Consider the following 22,217-nt stretch of genomic DNA (forward strand, 5'->3'; position numbering starts at 1 on the left):
CTCCGATACCCTCTGTCAAGAATCTTTCCTGATGAAAGATTCTTGACAGAGGGTATCTCTTGACGAAGCAATATCTTCTTTAATACAGCGGATCTATGTTACATGGTTTGCATAGAGAGAATTTTTAAAAGAAAGAATAAATTTTACTTTTAATGCACCAAAGCAAAATTTCCAGAGATTGAACATTAGATTGAGCTTTGAAGAGGAGACTCCAGCTGTAGTCCGAGCATCGTAATTAAAGACCCAATCAGTTGACATCCAAATCTTCCAACATCCTCCCAAAAAACTTGGATGATAAGATAGGATAAAAGTGAGCCTTGAGTGTGGCTTAATTATCTGTACTGGTTTCTCTCTCTCTCTCTTTTTGAACTTTTCTGTATTTCCTAAAGTTCTACAATGAGACATGTACTAGTTTCTCATCAGAAACAATGATAATGGTGCTCTCTTGGCAGCGCATACACTACAATGAGAAGCAACGGTAATGTCTTTCTCTTTGCCCATCCATTTGTGTCGTACAAAGAGCTTACCAAGAGTTTGTGTTCCTGCCTGTTTCTCATGGGCATCCCCTGTCTTCTACTTATTACACCCTTGGTCGCAGTTCCCACGTGTATCTGCACAAACACACATGCACACAGACCTCATCTAAGAGCCTTCTCTCTCTCCCCTGGGGTCTCTATCTTTAGCTTTCCTGCAGCCCCTCTCTCCCTGGTTTTATGATGAGGTGACTACAAGTGTGCTTCCTGGAATGGAATGGCTCCCAGGAAAAGAGTGCTAACCTCTCTTCTCGGAGATGGTGAGACCCAGCGCAGGTCCACGTGTTTCTGAGGTGGTGTGGCATCGGTCCTCCTGTGAAAGACAGAGGTTGGCTTTGAAAGTCTTGAAATGCCTTTCCCAGGTGTGCAGCTCCTTTTCTAAGCTGCAGCAGTGCTGGGAAGGTGAGGGCAACATCTTGGTGAAGCCAAACCCACCTTTTCAAGAACCTTCTAGGAATCTGAGATGTCTAGGTCTCTGTAAGGATGACACTGGGGAAAAGGATGCACAGAATAGTGTGGAATGGCAGAAATAAAGCAACGGTCCTCAGGAGACCAGAGAACACATGGCAGTTCAACAAGTTCAACAACTTGTTACTTGTCTGTGCAGATGGAATATAGATTCACTGAGCGCATCCCCAAAATAGGACAGAGATAAGAAATAAAAGCAAATATCGGTTCACCTATGACAGAAACAAAGAGCCGAATGAGCAAATCAAGGCAAAACCACCTATATGACTGGAAATGACCATCGGAATAATTATGCTTCAATAACCTTGAAAGGACATGTCAAGTATTTTTGTATTTGCTGACATATTCTGTACATTTTCCTGACTTGTCCTTAAATGGTTCTCTCTGACCTCACCTGAAATTCAACCTTTCAAAGAATTTTTTCTCTAACATTTTTAAACATTCTATTTTCATGCTTTACACAGGAGGATGGCATTTTAGATTTCCAGAAACCACATTTGCATTGTATTGTTTTTGAATATTTTACTTTTATTTTTGATTCTCTCTTTCACATCAGGTGGTCTAAGGAATTCGTAGATGCATCAAGGTACCCAGTAGAAAAAAAATTTCCTGCCTAGTGCAATTTATATTCTGTGGGGACCCTGAGAAATAAATTTAAGAATTAAATAAGTTATATATCATTTTGGAAGGTGAGGAGTGCTATTATAAAAATGGAAAGGGGAGAAAGAGAATCAGGATTACCAAGGAGAGTACGCATGTAGGCACGGTGGCCAGTCTGACCTCACTAAAAAGGAAAAGTGTGAGAAAATAATTGAAAGAGGTGATGATGTACCAGAAGGGTGTTCCAGGCAGGAAGAAGGCACCAGTCCAAAGGCCCTGGGGTGGAAGCATTCCCATTGTGTTGGGGAAGATTGCTAGATAGCAGTGAGTGACTGGGATCCAAGGGGGATGAGGCCATTAAGCACTTTGACTTTAATTCTGGGAACAAAAGAGAAAAATTGGAGGCAGAGGGCTTGACTGACATGGTGAGTTGAGTTTTAAAGAACTACTTTAGCTGCCTTGCTGAGATTAGCTCTAGGGGCAAGAGCAGAAAGCAGGAGCCTAGTCAAAAGACTCATTTAAGAGTCGTCATGAGAAGTTATCACCCTACATCTAGGATGGGAGTAGTGAGGTGAGGAAAATTGCTTGGATTTATTCTGTTTTTGGAAAAGATTCTCAAATGATTTGCATGTAGAATGTGTGGAAAGGAAAATAACCCAAATTTGTTGACCTAATCATGGAAAAGAAAGGAGGTATTTGTGGATGAAATTGGAGAAAGTCCTCATGGAAAGAATCTTGAGGATGAGTTGAGGCTTGAGTGTTTGACTTTGAAATGCATATAGGACATCAAAGACAAGATATCCCGAAGACAACTGGATGTCTGGGTTTAGGGGAATTTCAAGAGACAGGTCTGTGCTGAGGAGGAACATGTTGGACTACTCCACAAAGGTGGTATTTAGAGTCATGAAGAGTCTGAAGACAGAAAAAAGAAAGGAGAAAAGTCAGAGTCTGGAGCCCACCTACATAGCAGCCTGGAGATCACTGGCAAGTTTTACTAGAGTAGCAGTAATTTTGGTGGTGCCTTACATGTATCAGCCTGGTTAGAGTAACTTTAGTAGTGAGTAGGAGCCATGGGATTGAAGTCTGGGTGTATAGACAACACCTCTGAAGAGATTTCCTATAAAGGAGCAGAGAGCTGTGGAACAGTTGGAAGGGTATATAAACCCAAGAGAAAGTTATTGTATTTCTCATATGATGGAAGATCTAATAGCACATCTGCATGCTGTAGGAATGATCTAGAGGCATATTGTATCAATCAGTTTAGCCTACCTTATGCTGCATTAACAAATATCCCTAAAATGTCAAGGACATGTGATGAGAGAGGTTTATTTCTCTCTAATGTTATATGTTCTAAAGGGATTTGCTTCAGCTCTTCTCCATCTCCTCTTTCGAGGACACAACCTGAGGGTGCAGACACATTTCTGATGTTATGGCAAAGTGGAAGGAAAAACACAGCAGAGCCGACTCAGTGTTGTCATAGAAACGGCACTCTTAAATTATTTTCATGCGTCATTGGCTAAAACATGTCAAATGAGTATATCTCATGCCACTGAGGTGGGGCAATAAAATTCTTCCCAGGGATGGACACTCTAAGTCTTATGTCCAAGCCTGCCATCAAACAGCTGCTAGGGTATATTTTTTCCTCACAGAGGGGACTGGGAAGCTCTTTGAATAATAAAACAATTGGTAAGTTGTATTTCCTCTGCAAGAACAAAGCAATTCAGGTCTAGCAAAACAGGGATATTTTGTTGTTGGATTGGTAAATCGATGGGATTGGATGGGTGCTCGTCTTAGGTGGGAGCCCTACCATTTACCTTCAGGGAAATGAGGGAGCACAAAAGATACGGTAGTTATTGGTGTATGGGTAAATGAGTTCATGGGAACTTATGGATGTTCCCTTTAGATGGTTCCTTCTTCCTACACTGAAAAAAATTTTGTGAGATTGTTAACCAACAGTGAAGATGAGCAAGGGGATTTGGGTATGACAGGAAGCCAGAGAAGATGTTGGTTGTTTAGGGAATCTTCAAAGGAAATTTTTTTTGGAGAATTTCATTATGACCTCCAGTTTGAGCCTCCTATACATTTATGATCACGAAGTGAAAGTGAGACAAGTCAGCATGAGTCTGTGTTTTCCTATAGCCATGTTCACAGGAAGGGGAGCAAGGGCACTGGATGAAACTTGGATTTCTCCAAGGTTAGCATTTTGCTGGGCAAAAGTCAAGAATAAAGAATGATATATATGGGCACTAAGGCTATCTGCAAGGTCATGAATCTCTAACTCCAAGGAAAAGCAGGTATCCCTAACTCCATCTTGGAAACCCAAAGATAGAAGCCTATCTATCAGGTCCCACAGGATTCTGAGTGTCTGTGTGTCTACAGTCTAAGGGTTTGAAGGGAGTTAATTGGTCGCCCGTTTCTGTGCAATTCTCCATGCTTGAGTTTTGCCCTCCAAGTTTGCCCTGAAATGTAAACAACACAGATTCTTCAAACAATAGCAATGAGTAAGAGAAAGAAGTGAGTTTATGGTTTTGGATTCTCCGTCATGAAATCTGTGCCACCATGAATGATAGATGCAAATGGAAAACAGTGTATCAATTTCTGCCCAAGAGTAGTAGGGTGAAGGCAGCTAGCTACATAATTACATATGCACCTGATAAAGTATTAGGTGTTCTGTTGAAGTTCCCGGGCTCAGGTAAGAGTCCTTGTGCCATATTGGAAAACAAAACAAAACAAAACTACTTGGTGTGATGAAAAAGTAAACAAGGTATGACATCAAAACCATATTTGTTGAGATAAAAGGAGCAAAACCAAGTATTTTTTCTCCTTAAATAAGTGTCCTGCTTATGTTATCCTTTCTGGTCAAGTTCTCGTGGTGTCACAGCTGAAGTTTGGGTTGCCCTCTTCTTGATCCATTGGATGTTGTGACATTTGATGATTCTCAGGCTGAGACTATTTGTTGGAAGTATACCGTGCGGCGCAGGTAGGGTGGTTAACACAAAAGGATGTCAGGTTTTGATGTAGTTCATGAGATGCTTCAAGTCTTGTTGGGAAAACCAACAGGATTGTAATTATGGAATAAGAGAATGTATAATTAACTGCCAGCATGTGTGGGGTAGATAATTAGAGAATAAGGCAACAGATGTTTTAAGGTGATGATTGCGGATTTCAGACAATAGTGAGAAATGGAAGAAAACATCATCAGTGTGGGTTGAAAATTGTCAGGGGGTGCTTTGCGCCTCTTTTATCTTCTTACACTCTTAGCAGTGTTACAGCTGAGCTTGATATCATTTCCATGAATGGTTGTTTCTTCCGGCTTTTCTTACTTTACCAGAGAATTAGCATTAACAGACAGATTCATTTATAGATACTATGAATTTCCATGGCGCTGGGAGGTGACATAGAGCTACCCCAAAATTCATATTCACTGCCTTTCTGGAAGTTGTCCAAATACACAATAGTGACTTCAGCCCACACGTTCAACTCTGCTGTGATCCAATGCATTTTTTTTTTTTTTTTGGTTTTAATCCCAATTACCAATGTGTATGTTTTACTTAATTCCAAAATCTAATAATTTTGACCAATAGGGATTCTCACTCATATGGGTTCCTTGTGTTTCCCTCACTATAAAATATCTCTGTGATTAATTTTTCAGGAGACCAATATCAGGAATTTGGGGATTACATTTATACTACATCTTCACTGATTCATCCTTTAATGAAGGGAAGCACATGCATCTCATTGAATATATATAATCTGTTGTGTAGTCTCCCTTAAGTCAGTGCTTTCAAATACATGATACATATGGCAAAGAATTTCAGATTGTCTGCATAGACAAAACATCTGATACAAACTGCAGTGCTCATAATTGATCTTGCTTATTTAAAACCATGTTTAGGGGCACCTGGGTGGCTCAGTGGGTTAAGCCTCTGCCTTTGGCTCAGGTCATGGTCTCAGGGTCCTGGGATGGAGCCCCACATCAGGCTCTCTGCTCAGTGGGGAGCCTGCTTCCCCCTTTCTCTATGCCTACCTGTCTACTCGTGATCTCTCTCTCTCAAATAAATAAATAAAATCTTAAAAAGAAAAAAACTGTGTTTAATGATTTTGATTATAGGTAAGTTTAATGTACCAAATTTTCTTTTTGGTACATTGACCTTTTGGTACATAGACCTTTCCCTAAAAAGCATGAAATTCCCTTTGCTTGTAATACGCTAGAAATCAAAATTCCTAACAACGGACTGGTCATTTTTAGAAAACCGCAAAATAATGCAGGTAATGATGAGAATAACAGAATTTAAACAGAATAACTATTTTGTCTACATTGCATTGTTTTTGTTTTTCTACCAGATAATTATTTTTCATGCAGTCTGTAATGATGTATGTATAGTAGGAACATTTATTTGCCTTTTTCTAGCCATGTAGCTGGATATCTTGAACATAGTGTCTACATCAAAATTGGTTAGATTAAGTGGTGACTATTAAAAATCAGTCTTAGGGGTGCCTGGGTGGCTCAGTTAGTTAAGCTGTTAGCTGTGATTTCAGCTCAGGTCATGATCTCAGGGTCCTGGGATCCAGCCCTGCACTGGGCTCCATGCTAAGTGGGGAGTCTGCTGGAAATTTTCTCTCTCACTCTGCCCCTCCCCCTGCTTTTGTATACATGCTTTCTCTCTGAAATAAATGAATAAATCTTTTTAAAAAAGTTAGTCTGGGGCACCTGGGTGGCTTGGTCGGTTAAGTGACTGCCTTTGGCTCAGATCATGATCTCAGGGTCCTGGGATCGAGCCCCGCATTAGGTCTCCTGATCAATGGGGAGTCTAGTTTTCTCTCTGTCCCTTCTCCCGCTCATGTGCTCTCTCTCAAATAAATAAAAAATAAAATAAAATAAAATAAATAAAATTAGTCTTAGAGGTAAAAACTGCCATTTTTTCTATATCCTAGCCACCATGTTTTAATTATTATATGTACACACACATTTTAACATTGTTTATGGAAAACTTTTTGTCCCTTCAATAGGATTATGATGCCTGAAATTCCACCCCAAACCCTAAGATTCTGCGCCATATTGATTAATTCCAGTGTGTCTATAACATCTCTTTGTTGACTTTCAAAATTGTAAGTGTTCATTATACCATATATAAAAATTTTAGTTTGTTATGATGAGTCAGTCAGACTTGTTCCATCAAGAACTTTCTAGGTGGGAACATGATTGTGACGTTAAGTTGGTTTTGGCTCATGGGGAGGCAAAGTCTTGTTGACTTACACTTCATTCTACCAGTTTGGAAATAAAGGTTGTTGTTGGTGATGGTTCTTCTTCTTCCTCGTCTCCTTCTTCTTATAATTGTTTAATTTATATAACATTTTCCCTTCCATCATGCCATGGAATCAATTACCAGAAAAAAGTAGACTTTAGAAAACATGAGAACATTGAGCCTACGTGGAGACGCATCACGTCAAATCAGTCTGAAGGTCTGCACTAATCACGTGTTCATGATACCTGTGAGCCTTACCTAGAGACATGATGTATGTGGTAATGGTTTTAAATATGAGAAAGCGCTTTAAAGGCACTTTGTAACTTAATCTGCTTGATGAACTACGAGTAGAATTGTCACTGATTCTTTTTCTAAATGATTTCGAGGCTCTTGATGGTTTTCATACTATAGAGCTTTTCCTCTGCGTGTCTGTCTGGTCCTCTCAGCCTTGGTGCGTGTGTGTGAAAATTGTTTGAAACCCCATAATCCCAATGCAGTTTCTGATTCTGCAGAATCAGACCACTTGTTGACCTCAGACAAAAACGTGTGGCCACATTCCTAGATCCTTTTTCCCACAGCCGGCAAAATAGTGCCTCTTCGTTTAGGCAAAAATCAAAGACATAGGCACATAGCTCCATCAACATTAGAAAACTGCATTTTGGCATACTTGGTGCTTTCGAATATAATCCTAGGACACTATGAACTTTTGATTCAATTCACCTTAACGTCTTGCATCAACACTGTTGATAACATTCCTCTTGTATGCTAAGTGTCTCACACTGTTGTCTCTGTGTTCCTACGCTGCTTTACCTCATGAAATCGGTATCATTAAAAATATCATGGCATCACTAAAGTCCCTCCCCAGGAGTGAAGAAATCGGTTCATCTTTAGGCTGATCTAATTACCACTGACATTTATTTGGATATAAAGGCCATCCATCTCCTTCTGCTGATTTTTGTCAATAGCCTCCTTGTCTCGGTGACTTATGAACCATTTTGTAACTCTGTATCCAGAGCCACGCATGTTGGATTCATTAATAGAATTTATCTTCACAGGGAACTGGTCCCAATCTGCTCAGTTTCACTTAGTCTGTCAACTCATAATATCTGGCTAAAAGATGCTAATGCGGTGTTGGCTGATTTCCTGTCAGCTCTCCCTAATTATTTGGTTTCAAAGCAATAGTGCATGTTACACATATTCATCTCGCTGTCCAATTAGCACATGTTTCCAGGCAATTCTGATAGGGAGGTTGACTTCTTCCTTCAGCCCCGACAAAACAAAACAGAAAAGTGGTCACTTGCATGACACCGAGCTTGGCTTTACTTTTGAGTGGCCCGACTTATCCATCCCTCCGAGATGTGAAATTGCCCAGTTCGCAATTACAGCTCTGTACTGATGGTGTTGACTCCTCGTTTGGGTTAAATGAAATAGGAATAGGGTATGAACAACAAAATGACTGTGTCCGTCATAGATGATGGCGTAGTGTTGACAATAGAGACGCTGAACGTTGTCAACAGGCAGTTTTCTTCAAGAGCATCCCTCTCTTCGGAAACAGGGCTGGAGTAAAGTAGGCAAATGGATCCTTCCACTTGGGTGGATTTGGATTTCCAAGATGGCGGGAGGAAGGGAGGCAAATACCAGATACTGTAGGATTTGAGGCCGTTGGAGCGTTTTTCTGCTCAGTGCATTTAGCTCCTGGGTACCAGCCTCCCATCACTGTGGGCTGTGTTTGCTGAGACAGCAGAGGACCTGACCCTTCCTCAACCTGAATGATATGGTTGGCCACCACTGGGAAACCAAGGATTGTTCTGTGGGTCCTAAGGGAGAGCTGCAGAAGCCTATGGAGGGAGGCAAGCCTGAAGCTCTCATCTGGCATCAAATCACTGTGGGGAATGCACAGTCAAAATTTAATTTCTCTTTCACTGCTCTTTTAGATCATGTAACTTCATCCTCCTCCAAGAATTCCAAACACATCATTGGAAGAAATGGGTCGAACAGAACACATGTTTTCTGATCTGTGGTTAAACGGGATGAATTTTAGAACATGGCTTGCCTTGTTCTTCCTCTTCCTCCAGAAAACATGAACGATTCTTGTGTGGGGACAAAAATCAGAAAAATCCTTGTGTGTCTTAATTCGCTCTTTGTTAAATGGCAGCCAAAACGATTTCATTGGGAAATAATTGTTAGTTCCTAACGAATGCTCATAGGACATACGACCTACTGATTTTTAGTAGATTCTGTGCTTGGATGATCATAAATCACTGGTATCTTTGCAAATTACTGTGGAATAGTGGTCCTCTTGTCCTGAGAAAAAGAAGGACACTCTTCCAGGGGATGTGAAAAACATTACGTGATAATGCATGGGGACTAAAGCGATGGTTTCCCGACACTCCTTTCCAATAGCAAGGAAAGCAGCTGAAATACAGTATCTCTGTTTCGAATGGCTTAGTTCTCTCACCATTTTTGAGAGCTTCCAAAGTAAAGCAGGTACTGAAAGTTTCCTTTTTTTTTTTTTTTTTTTTTTTTTGTCCCCAAGGAGCCAGAGTCCATTTGGATTATGGGTAGGGAATGGTCTTAGAAAATGTGGTGGTGTTTTCTGAAGGATCTCCATGGCGTTGAAAGGATGGTACAAATCAGGGAGGTTGCTACCTCCCTAGATGGTAATGTGTTGTCCTATGCCTGTAAAGACAGGGAACTGACCTTTTAAAAAAAGAAAACAAAAAGCCTCTTTGGCTCCTGAATTTTGGGATGATCATGTGCCATCCAAGCGGCAAGGAACCCGTTGGCTTCCCTCCCCGTGTGCGTGGGATTCTAGAAGCCAGCATGCTCATGGAGGTCCAGTCTGCTGCCTGAAGAAGTGAAGAAACACAGGCTTCCCTAGTTGCTCCCAGGCTGCTAAGGGAATGCTCTGTGCTCCCTCTGAACACATGCCCTACATGGGACTCTTGCTCTGTACTGACTTATTGCTCTGTGTACAAGCCATTACACATCGGTACAAGCCAAATACACATCATTACTGAAGCATCCCACCTAGGTCCTCATTTCTGCTTTTACACACCAAAAGGGCATCGTCGGGCTTGACTGACAAGAGAGGCTCCAGTCTCCCAGGGAGTTCCTTTCCTTTATCTGCCTCAGTCTGGCATCTTTCCAGCCTCTATCATTAATCTCATGTGTAGTATGATGGGCGTGCACCTCGGTGAGCATGCTGGCTCCGTGGGGGCATGTTTGGAACTAAAGCGGACAGAGGGACATAGATCAAAAATGGAAACAGACCACGAGAAAGAGCCAAAGCCCACCAGAGAAAGGTTTATAAAGCACCCTGGGAAACTCGGATGCAGTCCCGGTATTGCTTTCTCTCCCCAGCGGTGCTACAATTTGAGATGTCAGAGGCTCATAAAGGAACGTTTGCCTACGCTCGGAAATAACTTGAGGGCTGCCAGGTCCCTTGTCTGCTAGGCGTTCAGAAGCCATGGCTAAATCATGGTATGTGGGATATTGTTTAATGCCAATGATGGATGGACCCCTGCACGTGGCCAGACTCCAGATGTCCTGCTGGTCCTGCCTTGCTTCAGTTGCAAACAGAATACACAATGCCTGGAACGGGAGGGAATGTGTGGGGTTGGTTGCACAAATTCCTTCCCTAACTAGGGCTGGCAGTCAGAAGGAGCAGATGACAGAGGATGCCATCCCCGTCCAAAGACCCACAGGCTCTAGTCTTCTACTGCCGCTAACCAAATTACCACTAACTTGGTGGCATAACACCATGCTCATGTATCAACCTGCGCTTTCTGTGGGTCAAGAATTCAGGCCTATCTTAGCTGGGTTCCCTGTACAGGGTCCCACAGAGACACAGGTGTCAGCAATCCTGCTTTCCTGTCTATGGCTTCTGCTTTTCTGAGTTCACTGCAGCGTGGGCAAGTTTCTGTCCCTTGCGGTTGTCAGATCGTGGTGCCTTTCCCATCAGCGGACAGTGAATCCTGCGTTCAGCTCCGCAGGCTGCCAGCAGCCTTCTTCCCACATGGACAATCTCTTAGGTCGCCTGAGCATGAATCCTACATAGCAGCATGTTCTAAAGAAGCCACTGGCATCCCGTCTCAAGTCTATGGAATGCAACGGGATCCCAGGATGACGATTCTGTCATCTAACAGGTGCAGCTCATACCCAATTAGTGGGATTCTAGAAGGGTTTGTCTCACTAAGTGTTGCCTTAGGGTTTGCTCTCCACCCCATTCTTTCATGCCCACTGCAGGAGTTTCCTGGAACTCCCGTAACAAATTACCATAAATCTGGCAGCTTACAACCACAGGAATGTATTCCAGCACAACTCAGCAGCCCAGAACTCCAAGATCAAGGCGTCACCTGGGTTGGTTTCTTCTGGAGACTCCAAGGAAGAACCTACCAGTCCCCTGCCTCCCTCTTTTCTTGTGGGGCTCCCAGTAACCCCCAGTGTTCCTTGGCATCTCCTCCATGTGCACATCAATTCCTTCTCCCTGTGTCTCCACCTATCTTCTCTTCTTGTAAAGACACCAGTCGTTGGATTGAGGGGACACCATAAACCCAAGAAGGCTTCCTCTCTAGATATTCTTAACTAATGATGTTGGCAGAGACCTTCTTTCTAAATAATGTCACACTGACTTCTCAGGGCACATGAGTTTTGGGGATGCTCTTCAGGGCACAACCGTCCATCAAGCTCTGCCTATGGTCTGATGCTGCCTAACTCCCCAGTTTCATTTTTCATCAGACTCTCCTGGCCCTTTCCTGAACTATTTTCTCATTGTCTTTTCATCTTTTGGACTCCTGGTTCAGCACATGTCACCTTCGCTTCTTTAGGGGGAAATTCCTCCACCATCATTTAGATTACTAATGGGTTGTCAAGGTGTATATGCTTAGACAACATTTCACGTGTTCATGCCCATGCATAATCTTTTCATGGTAGAAATTTAAAAATTTGGTGTGATTATTAAATTAACCGTCACATAGTCAGGAGACTATGGCTTCGTAAGAGCAAAGATGAAGTCTCCTTGTGGTCTGTCTGTTCAGTCCTAGCATTTTGGAACAAATGGACAGTAGGAAGCCTCAACTTGTCTTCCTATGAAAAGCATTCTGTAGTTCTGATGGGGAAGAAATGGAGATTCTGGATCTGGCTCTGTGCTGCGTCTCCCACATGGGCATTTCACATAGTCATGAAAGGAGAAACAAGGCACCCTATGAAATGAAGTCCTGCACATAAACATTGTCTAAGCATCTGGTATGGTCTGAACGTGTTCTCCCAGATTTCATGGGTGGAATGGCTAACCCCCAAGTTGATGGTATTAGGAGGTGGGGGCTTTGGGAGGTGATCAGGTCATCAGGTGAAGCCCCCATTGATGTGATTAGTATTTATATAAAGGAGATATCCTAAGTGGTGATTTATCTGTGTATAATTTTTAGTTCTTCTGGGCCACAATTTCCCTATTCTTAATGTTTATTCTGACTTCATCCTCCTTGTATTCCTGAGCTTCATGGAGTTTAATTGTCCTTGATGTATTAGATGATTGGGGTGTTGCTTCCTAGCAACTCTACTAGGCGTCAGGGAGGACGTAGTCTTGTGTCCTTTTTGTCTCTGAAAATACCTTCTTAAAAGAATGGATTAGGAAAGGTTTTCTACCAGAACCTGATAGATCTTGCTTCATCCTCATCTCCACTTGGCACTGCAGAGAATTCTCAGGGGAGAGAGATTTTTGTGTGTGTGCGTGTCATCACCCTAAAGGTGTTTGAGGAGTTTATTGCAAGCCCATGGATGGACAGAGCACAGGTTGTTCCAAGTGCACAGAAGTGGGTTGGAGCACCAGGAAAGGGCACGTGAAGAGCCTATCATGCTTCATGTTATCTCATCCTTCTTCCATGTGCCTCCTGGAGCATTCTGGCTGGCCAGCCCTTCTGGCTTCATGGAGAAATCGAGCACCTGCCTAGTTGAGGACGTCTGCATGCCTCAATTCCCAGCCAGGCTTGTGGGGCCTTGGGTGCAGTTATGGACAGTCAGCAAAGCCTTTGATGTCTTTGATCTGGCTCACCTCCTTTTGCACTGGGCGACCATGGGAGGCACTGTGGCCTCCAACGAGGTCTGCTCTGGCACGGAGACTGTGTTTTCTATTTAGATGCTCGGGGTTCTCTTTGTTTTTCTTCGCTTCAGTAATTTTAAGCTAGGTTGCCAGGCTGTGTGTCTGGGTCTCACTCTCCCTGCGCATTATTCTGAAAATGACACGGCTGGTAACTCAGAAATACAATCTTCAGGCTCAGCTCTGGCTCCCTTGGGTATCTGCTTCTGTCCGTCTTCCCCATCATCCCGCTTCTGTTCCTCATGACTTATTAGCATTTCCTTTCTGTCGCTGACGTGCTAACCCTGCTGATGCCCACATCACTTGTCCTTTGGTTCATCTTCAGAGAGCTTCCTTTGTCCTTTTTTTACATAGACTTACATAATATAAATTTATTTTACTTATGTATACATGAAATGCAAAGGCTTATTTATATATTATATTTAATTTATGACATTTTATATATTTATTACATATTACTTAAATAGTTATAATACATAAACACATAATACATAAATACTCATTAAATATTTATATTTTATATATTTGTATAAGGTTTATATACAAGATAAATATATACTATATGAATACAAAATAAATATACATACAAAATATATATGTATTATATATAAATTTAAAGATATACTTCCTTAGTTATTCTTCCTTATTAGTTATTCTTTATTAAATATATATTTAGTATACATGTATGTTTTTGTATAAAATACACATATATATTTCCTGCCTATTTCTAATATTCATTAATATGTATATATAAATTTTATGCACATTTGCTTTTATTATTTACTGTTTTAAATTATATATTTATGTATATACATAAATGTATACTATTTAATAAATGATAAAAATATATATATATGTATATATATGTATGTATATAAGTGTGTGTCTGTGTATACTCATGGCCATACGCAGAGCATGTCCCAATAACACCTGACTGTATACTCATGTATGCACATGTGTGTATGTATCTATAATGCAACAATGCCAGCATCTGTATTAATAAATGCTGTCTTTCTTTATAAATCAATATATGTTGAGTCAAAATCTTAACCTAAACATTGTATCATACTTTGACAAATATAATTATTGCTCTGTAAGTATAAATATTTAATCCAGAATTTATTTTGCCCTAAGATGAACTTGTTATGCTTTCCTCTTCTTCTAATATTTAGTTAATGGTACTCTCTACAAAGAAAGACTTCATTATACACAGGCTGAAATTATTGAAAATACAACAAATAATATAACAAGGCCAGAAGAACTGCCCTTACCTTCTTCAAGGCAAAATTATTCACATGCATATTATTTTCAGAATTGAGACTAGAATGATTTGGTGGTTACCAAAAAATCTTGCTATTTCTAAAAAATATACTGATATTGTTACACAGTAAATTTCTGCCACCGAAAGCTTCTGATTATAGACCAGACTTTTATGTATCTCATATTTTATATTCTACAATATGCCTTACATGCTTCATAAGGCATGTTCAGACCATTTATTGTTAATATGAAAAGGCTTTCTTTTAGATATGTTAATATTCATAGGTATGAAAATTGATTTTCTATATTGATTGCATACCAGCGTAACTAATACCTCATCTACCCTAATTTATTTAGCTCATGTCCTGGATCACTTTCCCCTGCATAGATAATCATATGCAGGAGTGACTTTATTGTGTCTCCTTTAGAATATTTTTAGTTCTCATGACTTTTGTTTTTAACATATCGAGTAGAACCTGCAGCTGTATTTTTAACAATGATGATCATGACATCATTTCCTTGCCTGTACTTTTAGTGGAAACTCCATTGTTCACCACTCCCCAGGACACATTCCATGTAAGGATATGTCTAACCTTCATTGGCAGGATTATAGAACGGTTCCTTGTCAAAGTAAATATTCCAAATAATTAAATCCCTTAACAAAACATATCAATTGTGCCAAATATTATTTGCCATCTTTAGAATCCTTTGTTTGCTTTTGATCTTACATCTGGTAAGATCCATTCGAATTTGCTCTTTCCATGGTTCATGAGACCCATGAAATACCATCCTTCCTTTCTAATGAACCATGTTCAGCATCCCTATTGTAAACGCAATTCCTATCGGCTCATGACATAGTCTTCCTTTAAAAGAAATGAACATTTTATTCAGCAGAGTGGTCACCAGAAGATGTATCTTCCATACGTCTTGGATTCCTTACAGTAAATTTGTTCAGTGTATGATTGCCATCTGAAGTGCCCTTCTACTATAGAGCTTCCCACGATTTTCTGCATTGGGAAATTTGATGGTCTTTACACTGGAGGTGACTTCGGGGGTTGATCATGGAGTTTCTTTCTATTGAAGTTCCTCTCTCGTTATGGTTGTTCTCTTCCAAAGTATCCTTACATGAAGATGTTCAAATGTGCAGATGTTCTTAGATGTTCTAAGGTGCAGTGTGCACATAGTTTCCCCCTGAATACTGTAGTGCATTGTCTTTCCATGTACCTTTACCTACATTCAGATCTAAGGCACGCTTGGGTTTATGCATTTTCCTTACAAAGAGTGTGCATTTTAGTTCACTCTATATATACTTCCTTCATCTCTCCATCTCCCTTGACCTGGTTGTCCTCTTCTTCCGGTCTCAGGCTGTTCTCTTTTTATGTTTCTCCACTGAAAAAACTACATCCTACTTTTACTCCATGAGAAAAAGTTAGTGGTTTATCTAAGTATTCCCTTAGAGTCTTCTGAAGGCTGTGGTGATCTTTTGTTCTATACCATTGCATTCTCTATAAAAAACACAATTTTTCTTCTTTTCTCTTTCCTCATCTTTGGGCAAGTCAGGGTATACCCACCAAAGATATCTGCTAGCAGGTGCACCTGTGAGCAATCCTTTCCTGTGCCAGTGGTCTGACAAATGCTTGTCGCTCAACAGGGCTGCCCCAGACTGCCAGCATACATGTCTGGGGGCTCCTTACCAATGTAGATCCTTTGTAGTTGTTGACCCATTAAGCTGATCCTCAAACTTCATTTCCAACAGGGTATTCCTCCAGACTGCACTGTCCCTTCCTAAGACATGAAGCAAGTGTTAGTTGACTTTAAGTATTAATTCATTAGTAGTTACTCTAAGTGTTTGTGGACACTTGAATACTCTGAACTAGCTGAGTGTGTGGAAAGTGACATCGAGCTTCTAGGGCTTTTTCTGAATTGTCTACCTTTGCAGCAGATACCTCCTGGCCATTTCCATGCACTAACCCACTCTCTCACCTGTATGTTTTGGCTGGTTTAACTTTTGTCTAATTTGAACACATACCTAGAGATGTTGGAGGCAGAGATTTTCTGAAATAATGCCAGGCAACATCGGAATGCATTTCTTAGGTTTTTTTGGTTTGTATAGACAGGCACTTCTCCTTTGTGATACACAGCTACATTCAGGGTGGTCCCAAATGTTCCCTGATTCATTTCCTATCATATTTATAGAACAATTCCCAATGTGGTGGTATCATAGGAGATCCTTGGGCAAGTTGGAACTCTCTTTTTAGGCTCCTTAGTAGGGTTAGTAGAAAACTACCAGATGTAGCCTTATGTTTTCTGCTGTTCTTGGTTTCCTCTGAGGTTCACATCTTTTTCTTTGTTTTTATGGGTATTCCCATTGGGAACTTTGCATCATGAGAAGCTATCTAGACACTATAGTGGGAAGTTATTTCTTAGGGGAGGACCCTGCAAAAGAAGAAGAGGTTTTATCCAGATCTTGAATGCTGGTTGAGATATAGACCAGCGGGTACAGGAGACCTTGGCAGCAAGAATGGGTTTTGTTCATGAAGCTCTGGCATTTGAAATTACGTTAATACTATTTACCACCTTCTTATTAACTCTTTTTTTACCATTAAGTATTTTGAGCTGAATTTCATCCTTCCATATTTCTAAAACTGAAAGTAATAATAATATAAACCAAAATACATTACCTGGAAAGATTTTCATAAATACCTAAAATTGCATATAATTACCAAATAAATGAAATCATTAAGCTGGTAGTGACTTTGTCTGTGGATCTCAAAATAACATGCTTTTAAAAATGGAACTCGTTTAGCATAATCTGTAAACACCTAGAGAGATATTAAGCTTACATCTTGGCCTGAAGCAAATGCTTTATGGGTTTATAATAGAACGAATTGATTGGCTTAGAGTCATTAAGGCTATGAGATTAAACAGTTGTATTAAAGAAAATCCCATCGAAATTCCATTGTACAATCCCCGCAAGGTATTATTTTCTGAAGCCACACAATGCTAATGTAAATATATAATAATATTGAAATCAAGGTAAATTGGAGATTATCAAGATCTGTTTAATAAAGCTAGGGAGTATTTTACATTTAGAGCATTACCTAAGTAATGGCCAGTGCTTCAACAATTTGAGAAACAAAATAAGGGCCGGATTTCCTATAACTCAAAGTGTAAAATAAATATCCATAACCTCACATGGACATAGGCGACCAAATGAATAAATAAAACAGGGTTTATGAATTTACTATTTCGGCTATAATCAATCACCACATTGTTAGTGACTTAAAACAACAGTTTTGGAGGTCAAAAATACCAAATGGATCTCACAGGGTTAGAATCAAGGCTTTGATAAGATGTCATTCCTTTTGGAGGATCTAAGGGAAAGTGTCTTCCTTGTCTTTCTTTTTCAATTGTAGAGGACACCTGCATTATTTGGTTGATGACCCCATCTTCCAAGGACTCTGAATCCACTTTTAATTACACTGTGCCCATCTGGATAATTCTGGGTCATTCCCTTATTAAAAGGTCAGCTGATTATTACTCTCGATTGGACCTACAAACTTCATCCCCTCTTGTCATGTATCAGACCATGTTCTCAGTGTACATAGATTGTCTCCTTCAACCTCTACTCCTAAGGTTTGTCTGTGCATGTTGACCTCCTTCCAAGGAGTATGATATGGAGAGGGACAGAGATCATATAACTTTACAGTGCAGAAATCTGGCAAACACACCTCAGCCAGGTGTTTAAGACCAACACCAGCAGTGTTGAGTCAGGTGACAAGTGTGCCCCCTTCATAGGATGTGATCAGGAGGTCTCTTGACCTCTGTGGGTTTTCTCCCCAAATTTTACAGCCTCATGGAATCACGAAAAACCAGACAACACCTGACTGTGGGATATCCTATGAAATTTCTGGAGAGGAGCTCTTTAAAACTGTCAAGGTCATCAAAAACAAGGAAACTCTGAGAAACTCTTGGAGCTGAGAAGAGCTTAAGGAGCCATGAGGACTAAAACGGAATGTGGACGAAAAAAGGACATGAAACAAAAACTGAGAAAATCTGAATAAGTTACAGACGTTAGTGAGTTATAACGTGTAGGTATTGGCTCATTAATTATAACAAATGTACCAGACTCATGTTTGATGTTAATACTAGAGGAAATTGAGTGTGAGGCAGAGGGCAAGTCTCTATACAATTTTTTCTCTAAATTGAAAAGTTTATTTAAAAAAAAAGCAGCAAAAAAATGCAGACTTCAACCATATTTCCCTTCTCTGATACCCAAATGGAATCCCCCAGCCCCAGCCCCTGCAGGATACATTAATAAAGAAAGAAGTTCTGCTCTGAGGAGTGGAAGCTGGGGGACATGCCCTTGAGTTGTTGGTCCCTGGAGTGGGTGTTCAAAGGCTGTTAAAGGGAAAGAGTAAGTTTGGGGAGGGGTGGTTAGATCAATCATAGTCTCAGAAGCTAGGAAGAAACGGCTGCATGAGCAAAATATGGGAAGTAGAAAAGTGTAGCAAATGTATGGGGAACCATGAAAAATAATACTACTTCCAGTAACCATATGAGCCAATATTTATGGCTTTGTGCAAAACAACATTCTTGTGTTAGCAGAAAACCAGCTGATTTGAAGTTGTGTGTGACTTTTCTGTATATTCTTTTAAGCTCTTTCTTCAGGAAATCCCTGGTGATTGAAGTAAATAGTTTGTTTTTTTCTTCATCTTCATTAATTTTTATGGATTTTTTAGAGAGAGAGCATGAGTGGAGGAAGGGTAGAGGGAGAGAGAGAGAGAATATCCAGCAGACCCCCTGCTGAGCACAAGCTTGGTCTCATGACCCTGAGATCATGACCTGAGCCAAAATCAAGAGTCAACCCTTAACTGAGTTAAGCCACCTTAAGAGAAAAAAGGGGCCCCTTCCTTCTCTTAATTATTTTACGGTATACTCATGATAGTGTTTGGCTTAATCACCATAAATAAGTAAGTGTGAATTTTGTTGATGTTCATTTTTTTTAAGCACTGTATAGTCACATAGTAGTTAGTGCTAAGTACCCAAAAGAAGAGTAATTTTCTGTAAAGGCAGACATGTACCCAAAGGGGAAACTATCATGTTGGTGTTGATTTACCAATTTCAAGTACACTGGGGAGCCAGAGACATCTGTGGTCTCAAATGGTTTGTTGGATCGAGGTGTATGTTGGGATGTTTAGGAGGCTGTGTGCCTCTCTTGAATATGTATGTATGTGAGTGTGTTGTGTGTGTGAATGTGTACCTCATGGAACAAAAGCAAATGGCTGTAACAGTCAACTTAGGCTCGGTTGTGCTGCTAAACAAAAGAGTCTTGCAACAACAACCCAAGCTTTTTTTCCCTTTTATGACATCTGTGTCCATTTGGGGATGACTGGTTGCTCTCTAGATCCTGTTCTTTCCAAAACCAAGACTTTGAAGGAGGTGATCTCCATCTGGGACATGCTGGTCTGGTTCATAGAGGGAGGGGGAAGACTATGGCAGAAATGAGATGCCTCACAGTGTGTCAGCTTGTGAGTGTCGTACAGCTCTTCCACTCACATATTGTTGGCCCAAACTGGTGTGTTAGCAGCTGGGGATGTCACAGTACTTTCCTGTAAGAGGAGCATGGGATATTTTGAGCAAATCACAAAGTCCTTCATCCAGAAGGTGTCAAGGGAACATAACACACTGAAAAAGACATGAGAGACATTTCCCTTAAGTGTGACTCCTGCTTGACATTTCTCTTGTTTGGTTCATGACATCCCTGAGTTTCTCCCTGAAAAGAGAGACCAAGAAACCGTGGCCCATCAACTGAGCACTCTGAGATGTTCTCAGTTTATTCCTCTATGTTGACAGCAAAGGGACAAGAAGAAAAATGTTCCAGTTCCCTCTAATTCCTGGACCACAACCCAAATTTCCTGGCATAGAGATGCTTCCCATCACTGACATCTATGTTCTGACTACTAAAGGAACCTTTTATTAGAGTTAAAACCATGCCAAAGAACTCAAGATCTTCCAGAATCTCTTGGCATGGAGAATGAATATACGTAATTATATATATACCAACATACCTACATACACACCTACCGAGGTTTATCATTTTTTAAATACAGCATTTCTGGAGCAATCTCAGGAAAATAAAAGCCAATTTCATTTTCAACATGAGTTTTCTAAATGCAGGTGCAGAAAAAGCATGGACCATAAGCCAATATTAAATTTGTTGTAGGTTTTAAATGCACTGTGATTTAATCTCAAGCTCTTGGAGATGGTATGAGGAGGTAATATAGTCTATCAACTGAACCTTCTAATAAAAAGGAGAGACTCAAATCTAATAGGATTTGTCTTTTATTCCTAAGAACAGAAACATTTCAATAACCAAATTCACAACAAAAAATGCTCAAGTATGGCCATGCAGTGCTTTGAGATTTTAATAAAAAACACAAACATATATCACAGACCTATATATTTTTAGACTGAGTTTGATTTTCTACCACAGAAATGGTGAAAACAATTCTTCCTAATTCTTAAAGAAAGAAAAAAAATATTATTGATATTTCTCTCAATATGTCTTCCCAAGCCAGTCAGACAAAAAGAAGAAAACATACCAAAAGAATTAAAAAAAAAAAAAGAAACCCTCCTATTATTTCCATTATTGAAATGAGACATTTTGAAACAGGTAGAAAATGAAGAATTAGTCTTTGCCTTTACTGCAGTCACAAACACATGACTTCAATTTTCCTGAAGGAACAACCCAAGATAATATTTTGCTGTAGTGAAATTCACAATAATTAGGAGGACATCAAGAACATCTGAATCGCATAATAAATATCTGTAGGGTGAATCATAGGTTCTTGACCTCCAGACCACAGTATGGAACTCACATTCCCATACCCCTTCGTGTGTCGTGGAGCCGAAGTCTTCAGATTTTGGGATGCCTTTCCAAAGGTTTTTCAAAGGACAACTCTCCTGATGAGTTGAAAGAAATCCATTTTCATGCTCTCCGTTTCACATGTTCTCTTTCCTAAGGGTTTCGGATCACCAGAAACCCTCCCTCCACATTAATAATAGATGCCCTTCAGTTCCCAGGGTAGACCTTCCTGCCCAACGTAGCCATGGCATGTAACAAGGAGGGATTCCAAATGCTGGTGTGGGGAAGCCTCTTCTTGAAGGCTGTATCTGACAGGCTTCCCAGTCTTGCCCACATTTTCATGGAATGAGATCTCATCTTGTTCAGATGTTTTGATTTCAAAAAAATTAAAAAAAAAATGAAGCCTAGATCATGCATGGTGAGTCCTTCAAATGCAGAATGTGATTTTTCTGTAGGTAGACCATTGTCTAAAGTCCACATGGCTTTTGATGAAGCCCAAAGACTAAGTGTTTCATGTTGTTTCAGATTCACTGAGTTAATCCCATTCAAGTCAATGTTACAAAATGTTAACGTTGATGTGTGGAGTATTTATTCTGGGTATGGCCAGTGGTGTTCAAGGCTACCATATTTAACATGTCAATACCTGTCTGCAGAAGAAATGGGTTCACCAGTGAATTAAGTCATGAGGCATGGGCCGTTTGTTATGGGCGGGTCCTGTTCAGCTTACTGGTGAAATGAACCCATTATTGAATTAGAAGATGAAAAAAGTATTCCTCTGAGGGGGGTGAGTGACAAACTAATCAATCACACACCCATCTGTGATGGCCAGGAAAGCATTTATTTCCCCCATAACCCATTACACAGCCTCCTCTGTAATGTAAGTAATGCATTTAGCAACAACACACTCTTTCTGTATTTAGGAAAACAAGGCTCAGTTGCTCTTGGAATTTGCTCTCTTAAGAGACAAAAAAAAAAAAAGAAAAGAAAAGAAAAAAAAAGAAAAAGAAAAAAATTTGAACCAGTAAATACATTTTCAGGACAATATCTCATGCCAGGAGTGATAATCCTAAAGATTTTCTAGGTTCTATCCCTTCTGTCTATTCTTGCATAAATAATGTGACCGCCTCACAGTATCTGATGTCTGT

At 40.2% G+C, this 22,217-nt stretch overlaps 1 protein-coding gene across 8 annotated transcripts in view; it reads left to right on the top strand.

The window, feature by feature from the left end:
* Positions 1-22,217, top strand: part of NLGN4X (neuroligin 4 X-linked) — a 294,472-nt gene that overhangs the window by 146,239 nt on the left and 126,016 nt on the right. The gene's annotated exons all lie outside the window — the stretch shown is intronic.

This window comes from Mustela nigripes, chromosome X (assembly GCF_022355385.1).
Source record: "Mustela nigripes isolate SB6536 chromosome X, MUSNIG.SB6536, whole genome shotgun sequence".
Classification (NCBI taxonomy): Eukaryota; Metazoa; Chordata; class Mammalia; order Carnivora; family Mustelidae; genus Mustela; species Mustela nigripes.